A 15809-nucleotide genomic window follows, 5' to 3' on the forward strand; every position below is an offset into this window, starting at 1 on the left:
TCTGTTTGTCTCCTCAGAATGTTGGCTTTGCAAGCTCAGGGAGGAAACAGCAGGGAGCAAGCAACTGAGAGGTAAGTGCATAATTAGCAGACCCTATGTGGACTTGCTGCCATTCTATTCTGCTTTTCACCATTCTCTGAAGTGTTTCACTCACAATGACTTCCACAATGTGGAAGCTTCGACTGCTCAATATGTACCGTCAGGGAGCACAGCCAAACCCTGCAGTCACAAGCTCTCCCCGTTGTGCTGCAGAATCCACTATGCTGTGCCTGTGTGAAATGAAAATATGACATGATGTCTCTTTTAAGAACTTCTTAGTTGTACTGTTATTTGCATCTTACTCCTGGTTAGAGCACACAATGGGGCAGATATATTAACCCGGACAAGGCATAAGGAAGTGATAAACCAGTGATAAATAAAAGGGTTCAAACGCACCGGCCAATCAGCTCCAATATGTAAATTGACAGTTAGGAGCTGATTGGCTGGTGCGTTTATCACCTTGCATTTATCACTGGTTTATCACTTTCTTATGCCTTCTCCAGGTTAATACATCTGCCCCCAAGGACGTCTATTTATGTGTTATGTAGTTTCCGAGTTTATATCAGCACTTTACAGTACTGTAGAAAGGAGATCTCAAGAAAGCATTACACTTCCATGAAATGCAAGTTGATGCAGCATGAAACAAATGTTCATAATCGTGCCAACATATTCTGCAGTGCTGTACAATCACGTAACCTTTTCCTCCAGATCTGTCTCCATATTTGCCTCTTACTGGGGAATTCAGTTAGAAGCGATGGGCTGTAGCTCCTGGGACGAGAGCCTGGAGCTAATTATCTGATTGCAATACGCTCAGAGATGTAACTTTTTATTATAAGCATTTAAAATACATTTTCATTCAAGGTCAAATTCAGTACCAACTATATAAAGTTTAACATTCTAAAATTTTGTGTCAATATAAGAAATGTGATTCAAATACCACCAGGTGTGATTCTACTCCTCCTTCCAATGAATCAAAGTTTAAGCACAGTAATTGCATAATCACTCCGTTACATCAAGGTGACAGAGCCATCTACTTTTATTTTGTTATACTTAATCAAATTATATACTTTCTCTTACGTACTAGAGGATGCTGGGGTCCACATTAGTACCAAGGGGTATAGATGGGTCCACCAGGAGCCATTGGCACTTTAAGAGTTCGAGAGTGTGGGCTGGCTCCTCCCTCTATGCCCCTTCCTACCAGACTCTGTTTAGAAAATGTGCCCGGTGGAGCCGATCACAGCTAGGGGAGCTCTCCAGAGCTTTTCTAGTAAAAAGTTATTTTCGAGTTTTTTATTTTACAGGGAGGCTGCTGGCAACAGCCTCCCTGCAGTGTGGGACTAAGGGGGGAGGGAGGGGGGAGAGGAGTAGTGTCCGCCCTGCAGGGTCCCAGCCACTATCTCCGCTGACAGGACACTGAGCTCCTGTGGGGATAGATTGCTCACCCAAGCAGCATGCCGCCACCCCCTTACAGAGCTGAAGATTGTGGCGAGTAAGACACCGACCCCCCTTGGAAACGGGGTGCCGGTGTGAAGATGGCGGCAGCAGTGTAGGGGCGCAGTATTAACTGCGCTCTGGGATGGCTCAGCGGTACATAGCGCGGCGCGTTGAGGGACGCCCTGTGCCAGCGCTTACACCCTACACTGGTCGTAAAGCCTGTCGGGATCCCAGGATCTCAGCCAGCATCAATCCTCCAGCCAGTATAATCAGATGAAGAGCGGGAAGACAGTGCCATTTTGGGGGAGGTGCTTCTCCTCAGAGCGGACCCAGCAGCGTTCGGCGACATTTTTCTGCCTGCACAGTGCTGATCAGGAGAAAGAAGGTCCCTCCACAGCAAGTCCAGCTATCTCTTACGGTACCAGGGGGTTGTAGGAGGCTGCAATACGACTGTGTATCCTATTAAGGTGCACAGTCAGCGCTGACAAGGGGTCTCCCTTTGGTTAAAAACGCTGTGTGTGGGTTGGCTTCAATCTCTGTGTCTCTCTTGCCATTCTTGGGGGTGAAACTCTGCCCTCCCGTGTGGGGTGTTTTGTGGTCTCCTTTAGCTGTGTCCAGGGACACTGTGTCATATGCTGCGGAGGATATGTCCTCCCAGGATGATCCCATTCCATGTAATCCGGATAGCATTAGTTTAGCACAGATTCCAGCAAGGGAACCTGAGTGGTTTTCCTCTATCAAATCTTGGATTTCTCAGATTTCAGAAAGGGTTGCAAGTAATGAATCTGCAACCCAGGTATTACACAACTCTATGGTAGTATGGCCCGGTTCTGGCACCTCAGGACGCTACGCTATATACCTCCCACAAATGTGGGCTTGTTCATGTCATGCAAGATGACACGGATACCGATTCTGATACCACAGACGGTAATGGGGATGTGTTGCGGGGTCTGCCTCTCTTGCAAAGGGGGTGCAATTGATGATAGAGGCTTTCAGGGATGTATTGAATATTAATGATACAACACCTGAGCAGGTTGAGGAGGCTTTTTTCACTGAAAATAAGAAAGCCTCGCTAATCTTTCCTGCATCAAAAGAATTAAATGCTATATTTGAGAAAGCATGGGAAAACCCTGAGAAAAAATTCCAGGTGGCGTTTCCTTTCCCGGAGGAGGATAGAAAAAAATTGGAAAGCCCGCCAATTGTTGACGCATCTGTGTCCAGACTCTCAAAAAACGGTGGTAAGTAATGTTTCAGCAGTTGCTGAGTTTTCCAAGCTAGTTAGCTTGATGTGCCTTGTATGTGTGAGCTGGTGTGAATCTCGCCACTATCTGTGTTAAATCCTTCTCTCGAAGATGTCCGTCTCCTCGGGCACAGTTTCTAGACTGAGTCTGGTAGGGGGGGCATAGAGGGAGGAGCCAGCCCACACTCTCAAACTCTTAAAGTACCAATGGCTCCTGGTGTACCCGTCTATACCCCATGGTACTAATGTGGACCCCAGCATCCTCTATGGACTACGAGAAAAGGATTTACCGGTAGGTAACCAAAATCCTATTATTTATGACACACAGTTGCACTGAAATAGTATAATTATCTTTCTGTAAGCTATTGTCAGTTTTGCAGTCCGTTACTTTACTTGTCCAAATAAGCATCTTGCACGGGCTCAAAGCGATCAGCGTGGGCATCTGAGCCACCATACTAGCTTAATTGAATTCTTTCTAGACCACTGCTTCCCTTTACAGTCAGTAGACTGTGCCTCATATTGGTCATAGTGGTGCACTGCCTTTGATAACGGTGGAAGAGACATGCAGCATGAGCAGTGATTCGGCCAGCCAAACACGTGCACCACAGGCAGTGCACCAAAGCCAAACCCTGTCTCTGTGACCTGACGTTACCACCGTACACCTCGACAAGTTGATGATGAGTTTCAGCTGCTGATGTGCTCTTTAGACGCAGGAATCTGATCACACTTCGCACCTCAATGTCTGACCATGTGTCCGCCAGCCCCGCTGTCTTACAGCTGATGTTGGGACAATGACTGGTATGAGGCGCAGTCTAATGGCCATTAGGGGAAGCAGTGGTCTACCTGCTCGCCTGGCGGAAAATTAGAACGATACAAAGAACATTACACACGTGTAAGGTCTTCTGATCTCGCTTATTGAACCACCCTAGTATATTGTTACTCTTTCATAGATATGTTAGTAAATATGTTTAGATTAATTCGAAAAATGGATGTTACATCTGCATTATATTTATATCTTATGCTTTTGTTTATATACTGCCGTGTATTTCCACTGCCCAAGCAGTAATTACTGTCCGTTTACAGGTGCGAGACAAATAAGACGTTAAATATAAAATAAATATTGTAATACACCAGAGGAAGCGTTTCTGGTCTGCATTGAGCAGTGTCATGATTACAGCTTTAGAAACCCCAACCTCAGCATTTTCATCATCTGCTCCAGCAAGTGCGTCACAGACGATGAATGAGCCATTGATTGACCCGTCTAGCTGGAGTATAGAATTAAACTCTTCTGGGAGAACTAGGGAATGGCTGCGTCTTCTAAATAAAACAAAGAACATTCCATTATGGCTGATATATGATCTTACATTGTTGGAAAAACATACGAGTGATATAAATTAGTTAAACTGTAAACTTGGAGGCAGCCGTCCCAGCTTTTATCAAATTCCTTTGTTTTTTTTTCCTCAAAAGTTTTTTTTTAATTTTATTTAAACATATACTTTTTCTTGTCTTTAGTTTTAAGTTTAGTTAATGGGAAATGTCGTTAAAAAAAAAAAAAATATTTGTTGTCCATTCTGTAACTTATTGATTTGGGAATATTTGAGTGCAAATTGCTATGTTTTCACAGTGGTATGTAGTTTTCTACATTTCTGCTTCTAGGGTTACTCTCAAATGTTTATGTAAACTTTGTTAGGTAATCATATTTGTGCAAATGTTCTTTGTCTGTTTCAACATTTTCTCTTTAGTCATTCGGGTTGGCTATGGGGGACCGGTGGCCGGTCGAGCGCAACGGAGCCCCTTGCGGGCTCTCTGCGCTCGCCACGCAGAGGGCTTGTCTGGCTCGCTGCGCCCGCCATATGTTCTGTTCCCACTCTATGGGTGTCGTGGACACTCACGAGTGGGAATAGTCCCTGTCAGTTGGCATGCTGACTGTCGGGCTTTCCACCAGGCGGGATCCCCGTGTCTGTATAGTGACCAGCGGGGTCACATTACCGCATTCCAGTCATTCTTGTAAGTGCTATTCTTTGAAACTAATAATGGATATCAACTAGAAAGTTAAAGTACAAGGCTTAAACAAAGATACAAAGAATATGTAGTTAAATTAATTGTAACAGATTGGATATACAGGTACTCGTACTTGACATAAGACTGTGGTCTTTCTGCACCCTACTTCCTCTTCATTCATTTCTGGACTTTAATGCAGAAGTATAAAAGCCCCGTCTTTGCCCATGTGCTGTAATCAATGTTTGCTCCTGTGGGCTATTAGACCCCACTGCTTGCTTATTACGGTAACATTGCATTTTTGAAATGTGAAGCATGAATAGCTCCTCACGCTGCATTTATTACATTGCTAACAATCGAACCGGCAATATTTCCGTCTGTTCTGCTGAGAATGCTCAATTTCTGGTAGAAGATAAATAAGAATTAATTTAAAAGTAGACCGTGAGTTGTGTGTATTAAAAAAAAGTTTCCTTTTTAAATTCAGTTATTGACTTTGCCATTACTGCATGCCGTGGTGACAAAATAAAACCCATTGTCTGCTGTCCTTTACATTGAGGATGTATTTTTTTCTTTTCTTTCGCAACATTGAAGTAATCTTTCCTCTATTTACATTTGACATATCCTTGTCATCTAATGTTTCTTATACTCCTTTTCCACCAAAAGTCCGGGTCCAACCTGGGAAATTGAATATAATTTCAAGTCATGTCACAGTGGCTTGAAACCTTGTTTACACCACAGGCTAGCCCTGGGTTATTGCTGGGCCTTCCCTCTGCCGGGGCTTGGAGATGACATCATCTCCAATCGCCAGTGATCTGGCTCTCCATATGCTTCTAGGGTGACCAGGGTCGGATGACTCAGGTTAGACTATTCACACAGCAGGCTATCTGGGTTGGTGCCTTTTCAACCCTGGTAGCACGACATGCATCACTTTGATCTGACCCTTTCCCACCAAACATCGACCCGGGTTATATGTTTGGTGGAAACGAGGTATTGGACCATCCTTTTTTGCACCTTGTGTATATATATATATATATATATTTCTCTATCGTCCTAAGTGGATGCTGGGGTTCCTGAAAGGACCATGGGGAATAGCGGCTCCGCAGGAGACAGGGCACAAAAAAGTAAAGCTTTTACCAGATCAGGTGGTGTGCACTGGCTCCTCCCCCCATGACCCTCCTCCAGACTCCAGTTAGATTTTGTGCCCGAACGAGAAGGGTGCAATCTAGGTGGCTCTCCTAAAGAGCTGCTTAGAGAAAGTTTAGCTTAGGTTTTTTACTTTACAGTGAGTCCTGCTGGCAACAGGATCACTGCAACGAGGGACTTAGGGGAGAAGTAGTGAACTCACCTGCGTGCAGAGTGGATTTGCTGCTTGGCTACTGGACACTAGCTCCAGAGGGACGATCACAGGTACAGCCTGGATGGTCACCGGAGCCGCGCCGCCGGCCCCCTTGCAGACGCTGAAGAGAGAAGAGGTCCAAAATCGGCGGCTGAAGACTCCTGAGTCTTCATAAAGGTAGCGCACAGCACTGCAGCTGTGCGCCATTTTCCTCTCAGCACACTTCACACAACAGTCACTGAGGGTGCAGAGCGCTGGGGGGGGCGCTCTGAGAGGCAAATAAAAACCTTATTAGAGGCAAAAAATACCTCACATATAGCCCACAGAGGCTATATGGAGATATTTAACCCCTGCCTAACTTCAAAAATAGCGGGAGACGAGCCCGCCGAAAAAGGGGCGGGGCCTATCTCCTCAGCACACAGCGCCATTTTCTCTCACAGAAAAGCTGGAGAGAAGGCTCCCAGGCTCTCCCCTGCACTGCACTACAGAAACAGGGTTAAAACAGAGAGGGGGGGCACTGATTTTGGCGATATTGTATATATATAAAAGATGCTATAAGGGAGAAACACTTATATAAGGTTGTCCCTATATAATTATAGCGTTTTTGGTGTGTGCTGGCAGACTCTCCCTCTGTCTCCCCAAAGGGCTAGTGGGTCCTGTCCTCTGTCAGAGCATTCCCGGTGTGTGTGCTGTGTGTCGGTACGTGTGTGTCGACATGTATGAGGACGATGTTGGTGAGGAGGCGGAGAAATTGCCTGTAATGGTGATGTCACTCTCTAGGGAGTCGACACCGGAATGGATGGCTTATTTAGAGAATTACGTGAGAATGTCAACACGCTGCAAGGTCGGTTGACGACATGAGACGGCCGACAATCTATTAGGACCGGTCCAGGCGTCTCAGAAACACCGTCAGGGGTTTTAAAAACGCCCATTTACCTCAGTCGGTCGACACAGACACAGACACGGACACTGAATACAGTGTCGACGGTGAATAAACAAACGTATTTCTCATTAGGGCCACACGTTAAGGGCAATGAAGGAGGTGTTACGTGTTTCTGATACTACAAGTACCACAAGAAAGGGTATTATGTGGGAGTGAAAAAACTACCTGTAGTTTTTCCTGAATCAGATAAAATAAAATGAAGTGTGTGATGATGCGTAGGGTTACCCCGATAGCAAATATTGGCGTTATACCCTTTCCCGCCAGAAATTAGGGTACGTTGGGAAACACCCCTTAGGGTGATAAGGCGCTCACACGCTTATCAAGTGGCGTTACCGTCTCCAGATACGGCCGCCCTCAAGGAGCCAGCTGATAGGAAGCTGGAAAAATATCCTAAAAAGTATATACACACATACGGTGGTTATACTGCGACCAGCGATCGCCATCAGCCTGGAGATGCAGTGCTGGGTTGGCTTGGTCGGATTCCCTGACTGAAAATATTTTATTCATGTAGAGCATTTAATAGGATGCATTCTATATATATGTATGTGAGATGCACAGAGGGATATTTGCTCTCTGGCATCAAGATAAGTGCGTTGTCCATATCTCCCAGAAGATGTCAGGGACACGACAGTGGTCAGGTGATACAGATCCCATACGGCAGATGGAAGTATTGCTGTATAAAGGGAAGGAGTTATTTGGGGGTCGGTCCATCGGACCTGGGGACCACAGCAACAGCTGGGAAATCCAACCTTTTTTACCCCAAGTTACATCTCAGCTAAAAAAGACACCGTCTTTTCAGCCTCAATCTTTCCTTTCCCATGAGGGCATGCAGGCAAAAGGCCAGTCATATCTGCCCAGACATAGAGGTAAGGGAAGTAGACTGCAGCAGGCAGCCCTTTCCCAGGAAAAGAAGCCCTCCACCGCGTCTGCCAAGTCCTCAGCATGACGCTGGGGCCGTGCAAGCGGACTCAAGGTGGGGGGGTAGTCTCAAGAGTCTCAGGGCGCAGTGGGATCACTCGCAAGTTGACCCCTAGATCGTACGAGTATTATCCCAGGGGTAAAGATTGGAGAGTCGAGACATCTTCTCCTCGCAGGTTCCTGAAGTCTGCTTTACCAACGGCTCCCTCCGACAGGGAGGCAGCATTGGAAACAATTCACAAGCTGTATATCCAGCAGGTGATAATCAAAGTACCCCTCCTACGACAAGGAAAAGGGTATTATTTTTCCACACTATATTGTGGTACTGAAGCCAGACGGCTTGGTGACACATAGTCTAAATCTAAAATGTTTTGAACACTTACATAAAAGGTTCAAATCGAGATAAAGTCACTCAGAGCAGTGATAGCGAACCGGAAAAAAGGGGACTATATGGTGTCCCTGGACATCAAGGATTACCTCCATGTCCAAAATTTGTCCTTCTCATCAAGGGTACCTCTGGTTCGTGGTACAGAACTGTCAATATCAGTTTCAGACGATGCCGTTTGAATTATCCACGGCACCCCGGGCCTTTTTACCAAGGTAATGGCCGAAAAGATGTTTCTTCAAAGAAAAAAGGCATCTAAATTATCCCTTACTTGCACGACCTAAAAAGGGCAAGTTCCAGAGAACAGTTGGAGGTCGGAAGAGCACTATCTAAAGTAGTTCTTCGACGGCACGACTGGATTCTAAATATTCCAAGAATCGCAGCTGTTTTCCGACGATACGTCTGCTGTTCCTAGGGATGATTCTGGACACGGTTCAGAAAAAGGTTTTTCTTCCCGAGGAAAAAGCCAAGGAGTTATCCGACCTGTCAGGAACCTCCTAAAACCAGGAAAGGTGTCTGTACATCAATGCACAAGAGTCCTGGGAAAAATGGTGGCTTTTTACGAAGCAATTCCATTCGGCAGATTCCATGCAAGAATTTTCCAAAGGGATCTGTTGGACAAATGGTCAGGGTCGCATCCTCAGATGCACCTGCGAATAACCCTGTCGCCAAGGACAAGGGTATATCTTCTGTGGTGGTTGCAAAAGGCTCATCTATTGGAGGGCCGCAGATTCGGCATACAGGATTTGATCCTGGTGACCACGGACGCCAGCCTGAGAGGTTGGGGAGCAGTCACACAAGGAAGAAACTTCCAGGGGGTATGGACGAACCTGGAAAAGTCTATTCACATAAACATTCTGGTACTAAGAGCAATCTAAAATGCTCTAAGCCAGGCGGAACCACTCCTGCAAGGAAAACCGGTGTTGATTCAGTCGGACAACATCACGGCGGTCGCCCATGTAAACAGACAGGGCGGCACAAGAAGCAGGAGTGCAATGGCAGAAGCTGCCAAGATTCTTCGCTGGGCGGAGAATCACGTAATAGCACTGTCAGCAGTGTTCTTCCCGGGCGTGGACAACTGGGAAGCAGACTTCCTCAGCAGACACGATATACACCCGGGAGAGGGGGGTCTTCATCCAGAAGTCTTCCACATGCTAATAAACTGTTGGGAAAGACCAATGGTAGACATGATGGCGTCTCGCCTCAACAAGAAACTGGACAAGTATTGCGCCAGGTCAAGAGATCCACAGGCAATAGCTGTGGACGCACTGGTAACACCTTGGGTGTACAAATCAGTATATGTGTTTCCTCCTCTGCCTCTCATACCAAAGGTATTGAAGATTATACGGTGAGGAGGAGTAAGAAATACTAGTGGCTCCGGATTGGCCAAGAAGGACTTGGTACCCGGAACTTCAAGAGTTGGTCACGGACGACCCGTGCCCTCTACTTCTGAGAAGGGACCTGCTACAACAGGGTCCCTGTCTCTTTCAAGACTTACCGCGGCTGCGTTTGACGGCATGGCGGTTGAACGCCAGATCCTAAAAGGGAAAGGCATTCCAGAAGAAGTCATTCCTACCTTGATTAAGGCAAGGAAGGAAGTCACCGCGAAACATTATCACCGCATTTGGCGAAAATATGTCGCGTGGTGCGAGGATCGGAGTGTTCCGACGGAGGAATTTCAACTGGGTCGTTTCCTACATTTCCTACAATCAGGATTGTCTAGGGGTCTCAAATTGAGATCTATTAAGGTTCAAATTTCGGCCCTGTCAATATTCTTCCAAAAAGAATTGGCCTCAGTTCCTGAGGTACAGACTTTTGTTAAAGGAGTACTGCATATACAGCCTCCTGTGGTGCCTCCGGTGGCACCGTGGGATCTAAATGTAGTTTTAGATTTCCTCAAATCCCATTGGTTTGAACCATTGAAAAAGGTGGATTTTAAATATCTCACATGGAAAGTGACTATGTTACTGGCCCTGGCTTCCGCCAGGAGAGTATCTGAATTGGCGGCTTTATCTTATAAAAGCCCTTATCTAATCTTCCATTCGGATAGGGCAGAACTGAGGACTCGTCCGCATTTTCTCCCTAAGGTGGTATCAGCGTTTCACCTGAACCAACCTATTGTGGTGCCTGCGGCCACTGGCGACTTGGAGGACTCCAAGTTGTTGGACGTTGTCAGAGCCTTAAAAATATACATTTCAAGGACGGCTGAAGTCAGAAAATCTGACTCGCTGTTGATACTATATGCACCCAACAAGTTGGGTGCCCCTGCTTCTAAGCAGACGATTGCTCGTTGGATTTGTAACACAATTCAACTTGCTCATTCTGTGGCAGGCCTGCCACAGCCTAAATCTGTTAAGGCCCATTCCACAAGGAAGGTGGGCTCATCTTGGGCGGCTGCCCGAGGGGTCTCGGCATTACAATTCTGCCGAGCAGCTACGTGGTCGGGGGAAAACACGTTTGTAAAATTCTACAAATTTGATACCCTGGCAAAAGAGGACTTGGAATTCTCTCATTCGGTGCTGCAGAGTCATCCGCACTCTCCCGCCCGTTTGGGAGCTTTGGTATAATCCCCATGGTCCTTTCAGGAACCCCAGCATCCACTTAGGACGATAGAGAAAATAAGAATTTACTTACCGATAATTCTATTTCTCGGAGTCCGTAGTGGATGCTGGGCGCCCATCCCAAGTGCGGATTATCTGCAATACTGTACATAGTTATTGTTAACAAATTCGGGTTATATTGTTAAGGAGCCATCTTTAAGAGGCTCTTTCTGTTATCATACTGTTAACTGGGTTTAGATCACAAGTTGTACGGTGTGATTGGTGTGGCTGGTATGAGTCTTACCCGGGATTCAAATTGCCTCCCTTATTGTGTACGCTCGTCCGGGCACAGTACCTAACTGGAGTCTGGAGGAGGGTCATGGGGGGAGGAGCCAGTGCACACCACCTGATCTGGTAAAAGCTTTACTTTTTTGTGCCCTGTCTCCTGCGGAGCCGCTATTCCCCATGGTCCTTTCAGGAACCCCAGCATCCACTACGGACTCCGAGAAATAGAATTATCGGTAAGTAAATTCTTATTATTGATACTTACTAATTATGTAATTCTCAAGGCTCTGTAAATCTTAGGAAAACAAATTAACTTTCGGGCCCGATTCAATTGTTTCTCTAACGTCCTAAGTGGATGCTGGGGACTCCGTCAGGACCATGGGGAATAGCGGCTCCGCAGGAGACAGGGCACAAAAATAAAGCTTTAGGATTAGGTGGTGTGTACTGGCTCCTCCCCCTATGACCCTCCTCCAAGCCTCAGTTAGGTTTTTGTGCCCGTCCGAGCAGGGTGCAATCTAGGTGGCTCTCCTAAAGAGCTGCTTAGAAAAAGTTTTTAGGTTTTTTATTTTCAGTGAGTCCTGCTGGCAACAGGCTCACTGCATCGAGGGACTTAGGGGAGAGAATTTCAACTCACCTGCGTGCAGGATGGATTGGATTCTTAGGCTACTGGACACCATTAGCTCCAGAGGGAGTCGGAACACAGGTCTCACCCTGGGGTTCGTCCCGGAGCCGCGCCGCCGACCCCCCTTACAGATGCTGAAGATTGAAGGTCCGGAAACAGGCGGCAGAAGGCTCTTCAGTCTTCATGAAGGTAGCGCACAGCACTGCAGCTGTGCGCCATTGTTGTCACACACTTCACACCAAGCGGTCACGGAGGGTGCAGGGCGCTGCTGGGGGCGCCTTGGGCAGCAATATTTAATACCTTTATGGCAAAAGAATACATCACATATAGCCATTGAGGCTATATGTATGTATTTAACCCATGCCAGTTATCTAAAACTACGGGAGAAAAGCCCGCCGAAATAGGGGGCGGAGCTTATTCTCCTCGGCACACAGCGCCATTTTCCTGCTCAGCTCCGCTGTGAGGAAGGCTCCCAGGACTCTCCCCTGCACTGCACTACAGAAACAGGGTAAAACAGAGAGGGGGGGCATTTTTTTGGCGATATTTTGATATATTTAAGCTGCTATAAAGAACAACACTTATATAAGGTTGTTCCCATATATATTATAGCGCTTGGGTGTGTGCTGGCAAACTCTCCCTCTGTCTCCCCAAAGGGCTAGTGGGGTCCTGTCTTCGATAAGAGCATTCCCTGTGTGTCTGCTGTGTGTCGGTACGTGTGTGTCGACATGTATGAGGACGATGTTGGTGTGGAGGCAGAGCAATTGCCGGTAATGGTGATGTCACCCCCCAGGGAGTCGACACCGGAATGGATGGCTTTGTTTATGGAATTACGTGATAATGTCAGCACATTACAAAAATCAGTTGACGACATGAGACGGCCGGCAAACCAGTTAGTACCTGCCCAGGCGTCTCAGACACCGTCAGGGGCTGTAAAGCGCCCTTTACCTCAGTCGGTCGACACAGACCCAGACACAGACACTGAATCTAGTGTCGACGGTGATGAAACAAACGTATTTTCAAGTAGGGCCACACGTTATATGATCACGGCAATGAAGGAGGCTTTGCATATCTCTGATACTGCAAGTACCACAAAAAGGGGTATTATGTGGGGGGTGAAAAAACTACCTGTAGTTTTTCCTGAATCAGAGGAATTAAATGATGTATGTGATGAAGCGTGGGTTAACCCAGATAGAAAAATGCTAATTTCAAAAAAGTTATTAGCATTATACCCTTTCCCGCCAGAGGTTAGGGCGCGCTGGGAAACACCCCCTAGGGTGGATAAGGCGCTCACGCTTATCAAAACAAGTGGCGTTACCGTCTCCTGATACGGCCGCCCTCAGGGATCCAGCTGATAGGAGAATGGAAACTACCCTAAAAAGTATATACACACATACTGGTGTTATACTGCGACCAGCCATCGCCTCAGCCTGGATGTGCAGTGCTGGGGTCGTCTGGTTGGATTCCCTGACTGAAAATATTGATACCCTGGATAGGGACAGTATTTTATTGACTATAGAGCAATTAAAGGATGCTTTCCTTTATATGCGAGATGCTCAGAGAGATATTTGCACTCTGGCATCGAGAGTAAATGCGATGTCCATATCTGCCAGAAGGAGTTTATGGACGCGACAGTGGTCAGGTGATGCGGATTCCAAACGACATATGGATATTGCCGTATAAAGGGGAGGAATTATTTGGTGTCGGTCTATCGGATCTGGTGGCCACGGCAACTGCCGGAAAATCCACCTTTTTACCTCAGACCCCCTCCCAACAGAAAAAGACACCGTCTTTTCAGCCGCAGTCCTTTCGGTCCTATAAGAACAAGCGGACAAAAGGACAGTCATATCTGCCTCGGGGCAGAGGAAGGGGTAAGAGAGGGCAGCAAGCAGCCCCTGCCCAGGAACAGAAGCCCTCCCAGGGTTCTGCAAAGCCCTCAGCATGACGCTGGGGCCTTACAAGCGGACTCAGGAGCGGTGGGGGGTCGACTCAAGAATTTCAGCGCACAGTGGGCTTGCTCACAGGTGGACCCCTGGATTCTGCAGGTAGTATCTCAGGGTTACAGGTTGGAATTGGAGAAGTCTCCCCCTCGCCGGTTCCTAAAGTCTGCTTTGCCAACGTCTCCCTCAGACAGGGCGACGGTATTGGAAGCCATTCACAAGCTGTTTTCTCAGCAGGTGATAGTCAAGGTACCCCTCCTACAACAGGGAAAGGGGTATTACTCCACGCTATTTGTGGTACCGAAGCCGGACGGCTCGGTAAGACCTATTCTAAATCTGAAATCTTTGAACCTGTACATACAAAAATTCAAGTTCAAGATGGAGTCACTCAGAGCAGTGATAGCGAATCTGGAAGAAGGGGACTTTATGGTGTCCCTGGACATAAAGGATGCTTACCTACATGTCCCAATTTGCCCTTCACATCAAGGGTACCTCAGGTTCGTGGTGCAAAACTGTCATTATCAGTTTCAGACGCTGCCGTTTGGATTGTCCACGGCACCTCGGGTCTTTACCAAGGTAATGGCCGAAATGATGATTCTTCTGCGAAGAAGAGGCGTATTAATTATCCCTTACTTGGACGATCTCCTGATAAGGGCAAGGTCCAGAGAACAGCTGGAGGACGGAGTAGCACTAACCCAACTAGTGCTGCAACAACACGGGTGGATTCTGAATTTTCCAAAATCTCAGTTGACCCCGACGACACGTCTGCTGTTCCTGGGAATGATTCTGGACACGGTTCAGAAAAAGGTGTTTCTTCCGGAGGAGAAAGCCAGGGAGTTATCCGAACTTGTCAGGAACCTCCTAAAACCAGGGAAAGTGTCTGTGCATCAATGCACAAGAGTCCTGGGAAAGATGGTGGCTTCTTACGAAGCGATTCCATTCGGCAGATTCCACGCACGAACTTTTCAGTGGGATCTGCTGGACAAATGGTCCGGATCGCATCTGCAGATGCATCAGCGGATAACCTTATCGCCACGGACAAGGGTGTCTCTTCTGTGGTGGTTGCAGAGTGCTCATCTGTTAGAGGGCCGCAGATTCGGCATACAGGACTGGGTCCTGGTGACCACGGATGCCAGTCTGAGAGGCTGGGGAGCGGTCACACAGGGAAGAAACTTCCAGGGAGTATGGTCAAGCCTGGAGATGTCTCTTCACATAAATATACTGGAGCTAAGAGCGATTTACAATGCTCTAAGTCTGGCAAAACCCCTGCTTCAGGGTCAGCCGGTGTTGATCCAGTCGGACAACATCACGGCAGTCGCCCACGTAAACAGACAGGGCGGCACAAGAAGCAGGACAGCAATGGCAGAAGCTGCAAGGATTCTTCGCTGGGCGGAAGATCATGTGATAGCACTGTCAGCAGTATTCATTCCGGGAGTGGACAACTGGGAAGCAGACTTCCTCAGCAGACACGATCTACACCCGGGAGAGTGGGGACTTCATCCAGAAGTCTTCCACATGATTGTGAACCGTTGGGAAAAACCAATGGTGGATATGATGGCGTCCCGCCTCAACAAAAAACTGGACAGGTATTGCGCCAGGTCAAGAGACCCTCAGGCAATAGCTGTGGACGCTCTGGTAACACCGTGGGTGTTCCAGTCAGTGTATGTGTTCCCTCCTCTGCCTCTCATACCAAAGGTACTGAGAATTATACGGCAAAAGGGAGTAAGAACGATACTAGTGGCTCCGGATTGGCCAAGAAGAACTTGGTACCCGGAACTTCAAGAGATGCTCACGGAGGATCCGTGGCCTCTACCTCTAAGACCGGACCTGCTTCAGCAGGGACCGTGTCTATTCCAAGACTTACCGCGGCTGCGTTTGACGGCATGGCGGTTGAACGCCGAATTCTAAGGGAAAAAGGCATTCCGGAAGAGGTCATTCCTACACTGGTAAAAGCCAGGAAGGAGGTGACTGCACAACATTATCACCGCATTTGGAGAAAATATGTTGCGTGGTGTGAGGCCAGGAAGGCCCCCACGGAGGAATTTCAACTGGGTCGATTCCTACATTTCCTGCAAACAGGATTGTCTATGGGCCTCAAATTGGGGTCCATTAAGGTTCAAATTTCGGCCCTG

General features: G+C 47.4%; 1 protein-coding gene across 9 annotated transcripts in view; it reads left to right on the forward strand.

Annotated features, from left to right (window-relative positions):
• Window positions 1-15809, forward strand: part of ERBIN (erbb2 interacting protein) — a 369988-nt gene that overhangs the window by 158220 nt on the left and 195959 nt on the right. For all 9 annotated transcript variants that reach the window (XM_063963251.1, XM_063963289.1, XM_063963271.1 and 6 more), the window contains one exon: window positions 18-71. The gene's annotated coding sequence lies outside the window, so the exon portion shown is untranslated. The remainder of the gene's footprint in view (window positions 1-17; window positions 72-15809) is intronic.

Source organism: Pseudophryne corroboree, chromosome 1, assembly GCF_028390025.1.
Source record: "Pseudophryne corroboree isolate aPseCor3 chromosome 1, aPseCor3.hap2, whole genome shotgun sequence".
Lineage (NCBI taxonomy): Eukaryota > Metazoa > Chordata > Amphibia > Anura > Myobatrachidae > Pseudophryne > Pseudophryne corroboree.